The following is a 12,225-nucleotide window of genomic DNA, read 5'->3' on the forward strand; positions in this document are numbered from 1 at the left end:
CAGAGGCCAAATAAGATTGTGACTTGCCTGTGCTTCATATAGTGAGAGAGAGAGAGAGAGAGAGAGAGAGAGAGAGAGAGAGAGAGAGAGAGAGAGAGAGAGAGAGTGTGTGTGTGTGAGAGTGAGTGTGAGTGTGAGTGTGAGTGAGAGTGAGTGTGAGTGTGGGTAGTGGACAGGGCATAGGGAATTGATAGGATTCCACTGTACAAAAGCTAAGAGAGAAGAGAGGATGTAGAAGGAGGTGGTCCAGAAAAATGAGGACTGAGAAAAGCAATCTTGGACAAGGCAATTTAAGTCAAGTGATAGGATTGAAAAAATTATTTCAGAAGCCTGAGAAGTGAGGGAGAGATGATGAAGTGGAGACAGTTAATGTAGATAGATTTTTTTACTAGGCTTTTGGTTATGAAAAGAAAGAGAAATACAGGATATAATATCCTATAGCAATACCTGAAGTGACAACAGGATCAAATTAAGGGTAGGAGTGTGTGCATGTGTGTTTTATTAATTTATTTGTTTGTTGATTACATTAAAATTCCCTGGCATCTCTCTCCCTCCCCTTCTTGGATAGAGAAGCCATCACTTGACCAAAAAATACATATACATATGAACCCTGCCTCATGTTTCTCCTCTAGAGGTAGACATTCAAAAGTTATTCTTCAAACAAAATTTCTGTTATTGTATTTAATGTTCTCTTGGCTCTGCGCATTTTGCTTTCCATAATTCCTTGTGGGTTCTTCTATGTTGCTGGGCTTTTTTTTTAAATTAACCTGTTCATCATTTCTTACTGTGCATTATTGTATGTGTTTTAAGGTGAGAGAAACCTTCCACTGTTTTGTAAAGGCAGGGCCAAGAGGGCAACAAAGAAAGAACAAATAAATAGGCTGGTAATGAGTGGAGGAGGGAAGAAATGTTAATGATTGAAGAGAAAAGCCACCAGCAAATTTGAGATGAAGGGCACAATTAGAGGAGTTGGCCTTACTGAGAATAAGGGTTCCCTTTTTGCCAGAGATGGAACAAAGGAGGAGAGAATAGAGGGTGACATCAAGGGGTTTTAATGTATAAACTAGGAAAGAAGAGGAACTCACAATAAGGAATCTGTTTTCTCGGTAAAGAAGAGTATTATATTCTCTTGTGAACATGACTTGTAGGAAGCCTGAAAAGAAAAAAGATCTGAAATATTTGCTGTGAAGAGTACAATAAATTATCCATCCAAGAAAAAGAAGAGGATTGCCACGTATCAATAAGGATTAATTTGAGATTAAGAGGAATCAATTTGTAGCCAATCCAGTCAGCCTTGTGGTATGAGTCCTTGAGCAGCACCCAAAAGAATGAGAGCAGGGTTCTGGGGGAGGTTATTTAGTATCCCCTAGAATTGGAATTTAGCAAGACAAGAAGGCAAGGCAATGATCATAGGTAAATGGACAGCTACAGGGACTGGACCTGGGATTGCATCATTATTGGGAACTCTCAGATAAAGAAAATATGCTCTTTCAATGCAGGTTATCATGCTCTACAGTTTATATTGTCTAGAATACTAAGAAGTTAAGTGATTTACCCAGAGTCACAGAGCCAGTATTTGTCAGAGGCAGGGCTTGAACACAACTTCCTAAATCCAAGACCAGCCCTCTGGCCACTACAACATGCCAGTGTATTAGAGTCACTTTTGGGTCAAGACTACAAATGGGGAAAAATGAGGACAGAGAAGGAAAAGGAACTGGGAGAGAGAATATGTTTTCTTTGCCTTTGAACTGACTGACCCCTAAGCCTGGAATTCTTTCCTCCTTATAGAGTCCCTCTTTTCCTTTAAGATGTATTTCAGTCATTGTCTTCTGAATGAATCCTTTTTTGATTCTCCCCCAATTGCTGGTGCCCCCTACCTAACTACTTTGTATATTGGTATTTATTAACTTTATATTTATTGAAAGGTGTGTGTGTGTGCATGCGTGTACTTCTCTATTGAAAGATAAACCTATTTTTAAGTAGGAATTGTCTAATTCTTTGTATTTATATCCCCCAGTGCCTAGCCCATAGCAGACTTTTAATAAGTATTTGTTGATTGACTCACCATGACATGGGTAGAGGGCGCACTGAGGAAGCAGAATAGGATTAAGAAAAGTAGAAGAGGGAGAGATGGAAATTTAGGAAGTTGTGCCCAGAGGAAGGGAAGCAGAAACATAAGTTGAAAAGATATCAGAGGAAGCAGCTTCCCTTTCTGTTCCCACTTATATGACTGAACCCAAGTCATGTAAGTAGGCTGACTGAATCTTTTGTAAATTTATGTTACCTGTTCTCATTGTTACCTCCTTGATGCATGGCAATCCTTTTATTCTGTTCTAATTGATTTCAATTGCACTCCCCAGTTTCAAACTTTCTCTTCTCCTCAAGCCTCCTTGTACCCCAGGCTCAGAAGGAGACCATAAAATCTCTGTTGAGAAAACAGAGGCTCTCAGGGCAGCTAGGGTGGCTCTGTGGATAAAGCACCAGGCCTGGAGTAAGGAGGAGATAGGTTCAAATCAGGCCTCAGACACTTTCCAGCTGAGCAAGTCACTTAACCCCATTTTCTTAGCCCTTGCCCATCTGCCTTATGATTGTTAGTAAGACAGAAAGTAAGGGTTAAAGAAAGAAAATAGAGGCTCTCAGTTGTGCGCCCTCTCTCCTCCTCTGCTCAGCACTTCAAAACACCTGATGTCTTCCCCCATTCTCTCTTCCTTGCTACTGTGATTGATTATTTTAAAAAGTATGATCATCCTTGGGAATGAGTGAAATAGAGGCAAAGTGCAGACCACAGGAGTCAAGGGAAATGATGAACTGAAAGGCCAGAGGAATTGAGGAAATACAGAGAGAAATCCCCAAGTAGGATGGTGATTGGAATTGAGGTGGAGAAGAAGCCTGTGAGCCAGGTGCTAAAATCCTTGAGGAACAAAGGAGAATAAACTGAGAAGATTTTAAGGAACTCCAACCAGGCTATGGACTCATTGATCCAAATGGATGGAATAAGAAATGACTGAGTGATGAGCACAGAGATAAGATCCAGAAATGGGAGTGAGGAGTAAAGAACATGTGGGTAATTCTCAGCCTGGCCAAGTGTAGGAGGGACATGTCTAGAAAGGCATCTCGAACCGAAGAGGGTTGCCAGGGAGGTATTGCTTTGCGTGATGGGTTCAGACTTTGTTTTCTTGGTCTCCATATATGTATTGTGGATATTCATCCTGGGTATGTTTATATAGAATATAGTATGTCTCTGACCCTCCATGGCAGAGCCATGTTTATAGCTTAGTGTATCTGAAATGGTTTCTTCGAGCATTCAGATTGTTTTATTACCAGTTAAATGTTCTTTAAGCTACCTGTGAATGAGGCTATTGTGACATTTAGCATCTGATGTGATTAAAGGCAGATGTATCCTGTGCTTGCATATGGAGAAGATTCACAAGGCTCATTTTGTATTTCTGGTTTTAGAAGTAGGAATCTGAGGCAAATTAGATGGCACTGCCTTACCAAGGCAGTACTATATCAGCCGTTAATAAACGTACCACTCCATGAACGTGTCAGGGCTGAGGTTCAGTCTGGTGATAATGAATTTTCTTTACTGCTCTACTCTGTGACTGTGTACAATTCACTTGTCTTCTCTGTGCATCATTTACCCCCATGGAACTGAATAGTAATAATAAATTCACATCTGTATAATGCTTTAAGTTTTTTATACCCCTTTTCTCTCTACATCTGAGTCAGATGAAGAAGCTTATGCCCCATTATATTGTAAACTCTTTGAGGGTAGAGACTTTCTCTTTTTCTTTTTTGGATCTCCGGCCTATAGTAGGCACCTAATTAATGTTTATGGAATTGAATTGTATTTTTATCCTCACATCATTTGACTATTAGCTCAACTAAAGCGAATCATTGAATATTTGTTATATGTCTACTATGAGCCCAGGACTGTAAATAAATTTACTGAACTGTGATGGAATAATCCTTAAATTTGAAGCCAAAAGACGTGTGTTTTGTCCCAATTTTGCCACTCACCAGCTGGGTCAAGTTGGCAAGTAATTTTGCCTCAGCTACCTCATCTGCAAGGTTGGGGAACAGTATCTGGTTTTCCTCCCTCTTTAGGATAGTTGTTCAGAAAGTGCTTTGTAAATGATAAAACAGTGCACAATTTCAGCTGTTATTCCTATTGTATTATAAGCTCTATGAGGGGCAGCTTGGTGGCACAGTGGATAAAAGCACTGGGCTTGGAATCAGGAAAACTCATCTTCCTGAGTTCAAATCCAACCACAGACACTTAGTACTCTGTGATCCGAAGCAAGTCACTTAATCCAGTTTGCTTCAGCTGCCTTGTCAGTAAAAAGAACTGGAGAAGGAAATTGTATCTAGTCATGAAGTGTTGGACATGACTGAAATGACTGAATTAACAGCAAGAAGATCCAAGGATAATGACTTACTTTATACCTTCCCCTAGTATCTAGCTAATATTGGCCACTTAATAAATGTTTGTGGTTTGAATGAGTGAGGGTTAATAAATGGATAAGATGAGAAGGGGGCAGCTGGGTGGCGCAGTGGATTGAGAGTCAGGCCCAGAGATGGGAGGTCCTGGGATCAAATCTGGCCTTAAACACTTCCTAGCTGTGTGACCCTGAGCAAGTCACTTAACCCTCATTGCCTAGCCCTTACTGTTCTTCTGCCTTAGAACCAATACATAGTATTGATTCTAAGGTGGAAGGTAGGAGGTTTTTTTTTTTTTAAGTTTGGTTTGTTTTTATTTATTTTTTTTTTTTAGAAAAATTTTTTCCATGGTTATATGATTCATGTTCATACTCTCTCCCCACACACCCCCAGTAGCTGATGCACATTTCCACTGGTTTCTTCCTGTGTCATCGATCAAGACCTATTTCCATATTATTGATAATTGTTCTAGGGTGGTCATTAAGAGTCTACATCCAAATCGTGTCCGCATCAACCCATGTGTTCAAGCAGTTGTTTTTCTTCTGTGTTTCCACTCCTGCAGTTCTTCCTCTGAATGTGGATAGCATTCTTTTCCATAAATCCCTCAGAATTGTCCTGGGTCATTGCGTTGCTGCTAGTACAGACGTCCATTACCTTCTATTTTACCACAGTGTATCAGTCTCTGTGTACAGTGTTCTTCTGACTCTGCTCCTTTCACTCTGCATCAATTCCTAGAGGTTGTTCCAGTTCACATGGAATTCCTCCAGTTCATTATTCCTTTTAGCACGATAGTATTCCATCACCAGCATATACCACAATTTGTTCAGCCATTCCCCAATTGAAGGACATACCCTCCTTTTCCAGTTTTTTGCCACCACAAAGAGTACAACTATAAATATTTTTGTGCAAGTCTTTTTTATCTATGATCTCTTTGGAGTACAAACCCAGCAATGGTATGGCTGGATCGAAGGGCAGGCGGTCTTTTATCGCTCTTTGGGCATATTCCAAATTGCCATCCAAAATGGTTGGATCAATTCACAATTCCACCAGCAATGCATTAATGTCCCAATTTTGCCACATCCCCTCCAGCATTCATTACTCTCCCCTGCTGTCATTTTAGCCAATCTGCTGGGTGTGAGGTGCTACCTCAGAGTTGTTTTGATTTGCATTTCTCCAATTATAAGAGATTTAGAACACTTTCTCATGTGCTTATTGATAGTTTTGATTTCCTTATCTGAAAATTGCCTATCTATGTCCCTTGCCCATTTATCGATTGGGAGATGGCTTGATTTTTTTTATACAATTGATTTAGCTCCTTGTATATTTGAGTAATTAGACCTTTGTCAGTTTTTTGTTATAAAGATTTTTTAAATAATAATAATAAATGGATGAGAAAAACTGATGTAAGGCATTCCAAAGCCAAACAAATGATTTTTAAAATATCTCTTTCATATTATATATGAAACTTTTCTCCTTCTGTTAAACTCTCATAACCAAAAGGAGTTTGTTTGATTGTTTTCTATTCTACTTTATGGAGTTGTGTTCATCTTATGTTTCAACTGTACTACTGAAAGCCAATCTGGGTTTGGATAGAGGCAGGGCAAGAAGAAAGGAATAAGCATTTATTAAGCATCTACTATGTACCAGGCATTATGCTAAGTGTTCTTACAAATATCAATTCATCTGATCCTAACAATAATCCTGGGAAATAAGTGCTACTATTATCCCTCATTTTATAGTTGAAAATGAGGCAGATGGAGGTTAGGTGACTTGCTCAAGGTCACATAGCTAATAAATATCTGAGACTAGATTTGAATACAGGTCTTTTTCCTGATTTTTTTTAGGCCCAGTTTTCTATCTACTACACCATCTAACAGGCAGGCTAAAGGGGAGTATCCACTTAAGGGGAGTATTACCACTGTGCCCTTCTTGGGAAGGGGAAAGTTTGGTCACAGAAGCTGTCAATACAACAGTCATTCAACATTAAAGTAAGGCATGAAGCCAGGGGATTAATAGACACTTCTTTCCTTTGCCTCCCCCTCCTAATCCCTGACTTGGCCAGCAGCTCTCATGTATTTACAAAGTGAAGGAAAAAAGCAGGGAAGAAAAGAAACCAAGTCATATAACCCTGGCAGAGAGTTGGGGCACATTTTGTTGCAAGAAACTTTAAGCCAAGTTTCCCAGAAAGGAAAGTTACCTCCTCAGAGTTCACTCATTCACTTGCTCTTTCTTTCTTTCTTTCACCCTCTTTCATATCGCTCTTTTTTGAGCTGTTTAATCCACCATGTAGAATCTGGTCTTGAATTTGCTAGGCGACTATGAAGTTGTCCTCGGTGATTACACAGCTGGTACAGAGTTCACTGTGAGTTCATTCCAATATTGCAGGTTCTCTGTCTTTTATGTAATTATCTCTAATCGTTTGGAAAACAGGAAGACACAGTATCATGTGCGAGAATCGGTGCAATAAACATGTTCACTTCCCAATTTACACATAGAGTGTCCCCCCGGGGGACCCCAGCCCTCTCCTGACAGCTTTAATAAAAGATGATGGATCTTTTCAAACTGACAGTGTAAAAGGATCGAAAATTCCCATCCGGATTGTTTTCAGCGTCAGTATACAAGAGCTCTTTCATGTTCTCTGAAAGTTGTTAGTATTTGCCTGTAAGCAATGGGGCTCTATTATTTTTCCCTCTGTTCACAAAAGGCTTCTCTGGGGGTCTATCCAGCTTATATAGTATAAGGGTCCTAAATTGCATATAAATCTGGTCTCAAATAATTCCTAGCTATGTGACCCTGGGCAAGTCACTTAACACCAGTTGCCTAGCCTTTACCTCTCTTCTGCCTTGGAACTGATACTTCATTACTGATTCCAAGACAGAAGGTAAGGTTATATGTGTGTATGTATATTTTTAATTAAATAGAAAGGGAAAACATTTAGAAGGAACGAAAAAGAAGATAGAATTTGAATGTGGAGAGACAAGAAATGTTTCCCCAACTCCTGGTACATTTCTGGGATTTTGAAGAAATTTTAATATTCACGTAGCTATTAACAGGTCCTGGAATCCAGATGAAGGTAGAAGGGGAAATCAAGACCTAAAAGAAAGGAGATCATTTTGACCTTAAGAGCTCAACCTGCCCAGAGTTTTTAACTGTTCTATTACTCTTCCAGTAGGTGATCAAAGAGGAATGCTGTGAATTGGAGGGATGAGATTTCATGACTGGAAGGAAGGACCTTAGAACACAGAATGATGGAGCTGGCGGAGTCCTTAAAGGCTGTCTTGTCTCCTCATTTTATAGTTAAGAAAGCTTTAGTCAGGATCCGAGTTTCCATAAGCCAGTCTCTTGAAACCTCAGGTGTGTTAGGTGTTTGCTTGCTTGTTTGTTTTTAGGGTCCCCTTCTATGGAGTTGGTTTTTCTTCTATCAGCCCTCTAAATCCCCAGCCCCTTCCGTGTATCCTGACCATCATAAGGGGAATAGGAACATTGGTGGAGAAGGTGCCAGTATTTGTCATTCCAGAATAGACCTTACTCCTAGAGCAAGGGTTGACTGCCTGACCTCTCTCAAGAAAAAAAAAAATGCTAAAAGGGCCACATGTGGTGGCAAATTAGTTCTGGGGCTATCTCCCCTGTCCCCACCCCCTTGTTTGTCTTTGGCACGAGATATATTTCTCACTGCATGTGCTTTGTGACTGCACTTGGCTAACTGAAGTTTGTTCAGCTGTCCATTCCCCAGTTAATCCAGCGTCTTAAAATAAAAACAAACAAAAGGATATTTTGGAGAAAGGATACCAAGTGAAGACACTGAGGATTATTTGTTTCTAAACCCTGGCTAAGCAGCTCTAAATAGAACTGGTCCTTTTCTTTTAGAAAGAAAGAAAATGAATTCTAGTAAAGGGAAGAAAGAGGTCAGAGACAGATAAGACGTGTTCATCTCTGTGGCTCTTCCCTTTGGGTCCCTGACCCAAGGGAACAGGATGGGGAGGACCTGTGCTTTGTCAAATGGAAGGGCCAACTAGTTGCTATAGCAACTAGACTAGAGCCAGCCAACTTTGAAACGAAGGGACTGGCACATTCCTTCTAGCCGACATGCCTGGGCAGCCCACAGAGAACAGTATGGTACCCCAGCATGCTTTGCTACGATGGAAGAATTCTGTGGGTTGTCCCCCAACACGAAGCACTCATTCCAGGAAGTAAGAGAAGGGACAGTGTCATGTTCAGGGCTCCTGTTTGAGCCCTGGGAATATTGCCTGTGGGTGGAGCTGCCATTCTTGAAGAACCTTCCGGCTTGAATGGGATGTTGGCCAGCTTCCCCCAGACACTTGGAGATGTACCTTCTTACCACATTTTTCTTTATCTTCTGGCCATCTCCTCCCCAATAGAAAGGCTAGCAGGAGTCTTACTGATTTAGTGATGGAGGGGAAAAAAATAACACCAAAAAGAACCCAAGAATAGGAATTAGGAAAATTGTGTTTTAATATTGTCTCCATCCCTGGCTGCCCGTGTGACTGAGGACACGTTCTTTGCCTTAGTTTCTCCATCTATAAAAATGAGAGGATTGGATTTGATGGTCTCTTAGATCCTATCCATCTCTGATTCTGTGCTCTTTGAGCACTTTATGTTTTTTTTAAAACCCTTACTTTCTGTCTTAGAATCAGTACTCAGTATTAGTTCCAAGGCAGAAGAGCAGCAAGAGCTAGGCAATTCAAGTTAAGTGACTAGCCCAGAGTCATACGACTGGGAAGTGTCTGCAGCTAGACTTGAACTCAGGTCCTCCCAATTCCAAGCTTCCTGTTCTATCCACTGTGCTACCTAGCTGTCCAACAAATTACTAATAATATGCTGCTGACCACTTGTGCCTGCCCTATTGACCTTTGAGTCACCAACAATTTTAATTCCTTGGAGATTGTAGTATTTTATGATTTTCACCATACAGCATTTATTGGAAGATAATTTATATTAAAACCTTATATATATAAAATAAACAAAATAATATATGCATGAAATAATGTTATTGATGTTGAAAAATGAATTTTCATGTCAAGTAACAGCTTGGGGAAATGGAAGATTACTGTATAATTTCCCGAATACAGTCCATCTTGTTCTCTTCTGCCTATTCAATTCTCAGCTCGTGTCATTGTCCATCTGCAATGAGTGTCTAAGATTGTGTACTGCTGTACTAACTCAGTGGACTATCCATCTAGCTATAAATCTAGACAATAAGCTTTCTTCATCTAATTAGTTTTTCCTCTGTAGAGTCTCTATGATCTGATTGAGAAATCATAATAGTAGAAGAAGTCTTAGTTGTAGCTGCTGTGCTAGTACTAGTTATAGTAGTAGTAGCAGCAGCAGCAGCAGCAATAAGAATAGCAGTCATCATTGTTATCTGGGATTTGTAAAATTAGCTGTATGACATCCACAAACATGAAAATTTAGAAGACCTCATGATCTATAAATGATGGGTTTACCATCTATAGGGAGTAGAGTGGAGGTAGGGGAAGAAAGCATGGTGCAGTGGAACAATTTAAGAGTTGAAAAACCTGAATTCAAAACCTAACTGTCACTTATTACCTACGTGATCCTAAATTAATAATTTAACCACTGATTGTCATTTATAAAATGCAAGGGTTATATAGGCTCCCAGTTTCATGGCTCGTTTTATTTGCACACAGCAAGTGATGTAAATGGTATCATTCAAAACCCAAAAACCCCAGATCCTAGAGTAAGGGATCACTGACAAAAACTGCAAAACTATCAGAAACTAGACTTAGACCAACAACTCATACCATACACCAAGATCAGCTCGAGATAGATAAATAACCTCAGTATAAAGTTACATCATAAACAAATTAGAGGTACAAGGAAGAAAACACCCTTCAGATATATAGATAGGGAAACAGTTAACCAAACAAGGGACAGAGAGAATCATAAAACATAAAACTACTCATTTTTATTGCATTGGGTTAAAAAGATTTCATACAAATAAATCCAGTTGCTACTAAGATGAGAAGGGAATTGATTAACCAGGGAAAATCTTTGCAGAAATTTTTTTCTAATAAAAGTCTCATTTCTAAGATATATAAGGAAATGATTCAAACTTACAAGAATAAGAGCCATTCCCCAATTGACAAAAGCTTAAAAGATATGAACAAGCAGTTCTCAAGAGAAGAAATCCAAGCTATTTGGAATTATATAAAAAAATTCTCCACATTACTAATTATTATGGAAATACACACTAAAGAAACTTTCAAGTTACATCTCATATCCATTAGATTGGCAGAGGTGACAGAAAAGGAAAATGACAAATATGGGAGGGACTGAGAAAACAGAAATATTGATGTACTCTTAGTGGAGTTGTAAATTGATATAGCTCTTCTGAAATGAAATTTGGTACTCTAACCAAAAAGTTACAAAATTAGCATGCATGTCCTTTGACCCAGCTATACCCTAGGGAATCAAAGATAGAAAGGGTCCTATATGTGCAAAAATATAGCTTTTGTAGTGGTAAAGAATTGGATTGTAGTGGTAAGATGGATTGTCAATTGAGGAATGACTAAACAAATTATGGTGCATGAATGTGAGGGGAAATGTTTGTAAGGAATAATGAGAGATGGTTTCAGAGAAACCTAGGAATGAAATATTATATGAAATAACAGAGTACATTGAGCAGAACCAGGAGAATAATTTATTCCATAACAATAATATTATAAAAATCACAATTTTAAAAGACTTAAATACTTTCATCTACATAATACTTAGCCATGATTCCAGAGAATTGATCATAAAAACTGCTCCCTGTCTTCTGACAGAGATGATGGACTAATATGCAAAATAAGATGCATTTTGGGATATGGATAATTTGAGAATTGGTTTTGCTTCACTATACATATATATACATATACAATATACAGTTACAAGGATTTTGTTTTTCTTTCTTTTCTTCTAGTGGTGAAAGCAGATGGGGAAATTTTGGTAATAGGAAAAAAAATTTTTTTACTATATCCAGGAATTCGAAGAGGAAGGAGGAGGGTAATCTGGTCATTTAGCAGAATTAAGACTAACAAAAGGAATGTGTCGTCATTGACACCCATTAAATTTTTTTTAATCCTGGAGAAGCCTCTGAAAGAAGTACTAACATAGATGAGATTAAGAATCAGAGAGTCTTAGAGCTGGAAGTGATCTCAGCAACCATCTAGTCCAGCTCATACTGGAAACAATTCCCACTCCATTATCAACCAGTCTAAAAACATTTGTTAAGTGCTTGCAGTGGTCAGATACTTCTAGACACTGGGCATCCACAGACAAAATGGGAATTGTCATTGTCTTCAAGGAGCTTACCTTCTCCCAAGAAGTCACGTAGCCTCTACTGGAAGACCTTCAGTGAGTGGGGACCTACTCCTCCTCAAAGCAGCACCTTCTACTCTTTGATAACTATGTTAGGAAGTTTTTCCTAATCTCACAAAATAAGTCTAATGGCTTCCACATGACAGCCCTTCAAATACTTGAAGACAAATAACGTGACTCTTCCACAAACACACACACACACACACACACACACACACACACACACACACACACACCACGAGGCTTCTCTTCTCCAAGTTAAACATCCCTAGTACTTTTAACCTTCACTATCTTGATAGCCTTCTTCTGGATGCTCTCCAATTAGTAATGTCCATTGAAGAAATTAATGTTTTATAAACTGGTCCGGAGAGGGGGATGGAATTTGCCCAAGGTCACATAGCAAGTTCATGGTGGAGGAAGGACGACAACCTCGGTCTTACATTT

At 39.2% G+C, this 12,225-nt stretch overlaps 1 protein-coding gene across 1 annotated transcript in view; it reads left to right on the forward strand.

Moving 5' to 3' along the window:
• The window catches only part of EYA2 (EYA transcriptional coactivator and phosphatase 2), a 167,064-nt gene that overhangs the window by 53,427 nt on the left and 101,412 nt on the right, over positions 1-12,225 (forward strand). The gene's annotated exons all lie outside the window — the stretch shown is intronic.

This window comes from Gracilinanus agilis, chromosome 2, assembly GCF_016433145.1.
Source record: "Gracilinanus agilis isolate LMUSP501 chromosome 2, AgileGrace, whole genome shotgun sequence".
NCBI lineage: Eukaryota > Metazoa > Chordata > Mammalia > Didelphimorphia > Didelphidae > Gracilinanus > Gracilinanus agilis.